The following is a 4849-nucleotide window of genomic DNA, read 5'->3' as shown; positions in this document are numbered from 1 at the left end:
TATATACTGCCTTGTTTTTTTTTTCCTGTTTGTTTGTTTTTGTTTTTTTATTTCCACATTTTCCCTCTAGATTTTTTCTTTCTTTTCTTTCTTCATTTTTCTAGTTTAAATATAATGCTCCATTGTTGCCTTCTTTAACAATTATAACTTCATTTTTGCTAGTATTTCTACCTCTATTATTTGGTTTTCCCCCAATTTTATCCCATAAAGTTTTGTTTGTTTTGGTTTGATTTATAGCATTTTTGTCTTTCCTCTCTACTTGGTGGGGATGGGGTACTGTGTCTGAACAGGCTGGCAAAGAGCTGCTGACCTCAAGGAAACCACCCAACCCGGCACCCCCAGAGGTTGGGGGTTTTTAAAGTTGGGTCAAAATACCCTACTGGCACCCATATTGCTCCTGTCTCCCTCTTTCTGTGAGTCTCTTCTTTTTGTCAATATTCCCTTTTACTCACCCCCTCTCCTTTCTCTTTTTTCTTTTATTTTTCTTCTTCTTCTTCTTCTTTTTTTTTCTTTTATCCCTTCTTGCTCTTAAATCTTCTCACCCTTCTGGTCCTGTACCAAAAGGACTCATTGAAACCCTAGGGCAGAGGCATTGTAACTTAAAGAGCAAGAAGAAGTGAAAGGAAAATTAGGGCAAGGAAACAGGTAAAAGAAAACACTCATGAGGAAGAATCAGCAGAAAAATCCTGGTAACATGAAAAACTAATTGAGAGCAAATCCCCCAAGGGACTGTGAGGTAGCTACTGCAGAGGAGTCCACCTAGAAAGAAATGTTAGAAATGACATAAACTGATTGTTGGTCTTTTGGATATACTCCTAGTAGAGGAATTGTAGGATCCAATGGCAGGTCAATTTTTAGATCCCTGAGTGTTCTCCAAATTTCTTTCCAAAAGGAATGTATTAGTTTGCATTCCCACCCATCAACCCATGAATGGATTAATAAATTGTGGTATATGTACACCATGGAATACTATGCAGCCTTAAAAAAGATGGAGACTTTACCTCTTTTATGTTTACATGGAGGGACCTGGAACATATTCTCCTGAGTAAAGTATTTCAAAAATGGAGGAAAAATGTACTCAGCAGTTCTATGAAACCTACTTATATTTACTCACACTTTCTTATGAAAAATAGAATACAACTATAGCCCAGGATCAAGGAGAGAAATGGAGTAGGAAGGGAGGGAAGGAGGGAACTTTGATAGAAGGAGATTAAATGGCGGGTCCACACCTATAGAGCATATTGCAAGGGTATAAGTCAAATCTGTCAAGTGTAGAACATAAATGTCTTAACACAATAATCAAGTAAATGAGGCAAAAGCTATATTAATTAGTTTGATGTAAGCATGTCAAATTATATCAAAAAAACACATTGTACCCCACATATGCATAAATGTATTCATGATCTATGTGTATATGACTTAAAAAAATATTGATTAAAAAAAAGAAATGACGGTAAGGGAATTTAGAATATAGATGATGAAAACAATGAAGGAAATGATGGAAACAATGAAGGAAACTGCTGATGAACTGTAAAATAACCAAAAGGAAACCCCAAAACAGAATCAAATGAGAGATGAACAATGTGAAGACTATGGAAAGGATATAGCAGAACTGAAGGAACTGAAGCAGTCAATTAGAGAACTTAAAGATGCAATAGAAAGTATCAACAACAGATTAGACCATGCAGAAGGAAGAATCTCAGAGGTAGAGAACAAAGCTCTTGAGATAACTCAGATAGTTAAAGACGCAGAAAGGAAGAGAGAGAAAGCAAAACGTTCACTGACAGAATTATGGGACTATATGAAGTGTTCAAACATAAGAGTGATAGGTATCCCAAAAGGGGAAGAAGAATGGAAGCCATTGTAGAGAATATTATAAATGAAAATTTCCCTAGTACCACCAAAGATTCTGACGCACTCCTTTCATAGGGATATCGGACCCCAGGTCGCTTCAACTTTAACAGAGCTTCTCCAAGACACATTGTGATGAACCTGTCCAAAGTCAAGACAGAAGAAAAGATTCTTCAAGCTGCCAGGAGTAAGCACCAGTTGACCTACAGGGGAAATCCATCAGGGTGACTGTAGACTTCTCTAATGAAACTTTTCAAGCAAGAAGACAATGGTCATCTACCTTTAATCTTCCAGAATTCTATATCCTGCTAAGCTAAGCTTTAAAATTGACAGAGAAATAAAATAATTTACTGATCTGCATATATTGATGAAATTCACCACAACAAGACCAGCTCTACAGGAAATAATTCAACCTGTTCTACACACTGACCATCACAATGGATCAACAGCAAAGTAAGAACTCAGAAACTAAAGAACAGAAACTAACTTCACACTGATGCAAAAGATAAAACTAAGCAATGGACTCTCACAAAATAAGATGAATAGAACATTACAAAACTTATCAATTATCTCAAAAAATGTTTATGGCTTGAATTCCCCACTGATGAGGCATAGATTGGCTGACTGGATTAAAAAACACAAGCCATCCATTTGCTGTCTGCAGGAAACACACCTGGCTTCAAAAGACAAATTAAATCTCAGAGTTAAGGATTGGAAGACAATTTTTCAGGCAAATGGAATTCAGAAAAAAGAGGGGTTGCAATCTTATTTTCAGATACATGTGGATTTAAAGCAACTAAAGTCAAAAAAGACAAAGATGGTCAGTTTATATTGGCCAAGGAAAAATACAAGAAGAAGACATTTCAATTCTAAATATTTATGTACCCAATTTAAATGCTCCCAGATTCTTGAAACAGACCTTACTCAGTCTGAGCAATATGATATCCTATAACACCATAATAACAGGGGACCTTAACACTCCTCTTACAGAGCTGGACAGATCCTCTAAATAGAAATTAAACAAAGATGTAAAGAACTTACATGAGACCCTAGAACAACTGTGCTTGATAGACGCGTATAGAACACTCCATCCCAAAGATAAAGAATATGCATTCTTCTCACTGCCCCATGGAACATTCTCCAAAATTGATAATATCCTATGACACAAAACAAACCTCAACAGAATCAGAATCGAAATTTTACCTTGTATCTTCTCAGAACATAAGGCAGTAAAGGTGGAACTCAACTCTAGCAAAAATGTACAACCCCACACAAAGGCATGGAAATTAAACAACATTTTGTTGAATCACAGTTGGGTGTAGGAAGAACTAAAAGAGGAAATCATTAACTTCCTTGAGCACAACAACAATGAAGACATGAGCTACCAAAAGCAATTCTGAGAGGAAAATTTATTGCTTTAGATGTGTACATTCAAAAAACAGAAAGCATATCAACAAACACACAAGCTATCTTATGAACTTTGAAAAAGAAGAACAATCTAAGTCTAAACCCAGAAAGAAAAGAAATATCCAAAATAAAATCAGAGATCAATGAGATTGAAAACAGAACAATCATTCAGAAAATCAATAAAACAAGGAGTTGGTTTTTTGAAGAAAGAAGTAAAATAGATAACCCTTTGGCCAGACTAACTAGAAATAGTAAAGTAAAATCTCTAGTAACCTCAATCAGAAATGAAAAAGGGGAAATAACAACTGATGCCACAGAAATACAAGAGATCATCTCTGAACACTACCAGAAACTCTATGGCCAGAAATTTGACCATGCGAAGGAAATGGATCAATATTTGGAATCAAACTCTCTCCCTAGACTTGGTCAGGGAGAAATAGAGCTCCTGAACAGACCAATTTCAAGCACTGAGATCAAAGAAACAATGAAAAATCTTCCCACCAAAAAAATGCCCTTGTCTGGATGGCTTCACACCAGAATTCTATCAAACCTTCAAAGAAGAGCTTATTCTTGTACTGCAGAAGTTATTCCAAAAATTTGAGGAGGAAGGAATCTTCCCCCAACACGTTCTATGAAGCAAACATCACCCTGATACCAAACCAGGAAAAGACCCAAATATAAAGGAGAGTTTCAGACCAATTTCACTCATGAATATAGATGCAAAAATTCTCAACAAAATCCTAGCCAATACCTTACAGCTTATCATCAAAAAAGTCATACATCATGATCAAGTAGGTTTCATCCCAGGGATGCAAGGTTGGTTTAACATATGCAAGTCCATAAACATTATTCACTGTATTAACAGAAGCAAAAACAAAGACCATATGATCCTCTCAATATATGCAGAAAAAACATTCGATAAAATCCAGCATCCTTTTCTAATTAGAACACTGAAGAATATAGGCATAGGTGGCACATTTCTGAAACTGATCGAAGCTATCTATGACAAATCTACAGCTAATATTTTACTGAATGGAGTAAAACTGAAAGCTTTTCCTCTTAGAACTGGAACCAGACAAGGTTGTCCTCTGTCACCTTTACTATTCGACATAGTGCTGGAAGTTCTAGCCAATACAATTAGGCAAGACAAGGAAATAAAGGGAATCCAAATGGGAGCAAATGAGGTCAAACTCTCCCTCTTTGCTGATGACATGGTCTTATACTTAGAGAATCCCAAACACTCAACCACAAGACTCCTGGAAGTCATCAAAAAAATACAGTAATGTCTCAGGATATAAAATCAATGTCCACAAGTCAGTTGCCTTTGTATATGCCAATAAAAGTCAAGATGTGAGGCTAACTAAGGACACACTCTCTTCACCATAGCTTCAAAGAAAATGAAATACCTAGGAATATACCTAACAAAAGAGGTGAAGGACCTCTAAAGAAAATTATGAAACCCTAAGAAAGAAAATAGCAGAGGATATTAACAAATGGAAGAACATACCATGCTCATGGATGGGAAGAATCAACATTGTTAAAATGTCTATACTTCCCAAAGCAATCTACTGATTCAATGCTATCCTTATTA

The sequence above is a fragment of the Nycticebus coucang genome, chromosome 10 (assembly GCF_027406575.1).
Source record: "Nycticebus coucang isolate mNycCou1 chromosome 10, mNycCou1.pri, whole genome shotgun sequence".
NCBI lineage: Eukaryota > Metazoa > Chordata > Mammalia > Primates > Lorisidae > Nycticebus > Nycticebus coucang.
Note: the sequence above shows the minus strand (reverse complement) of the source record.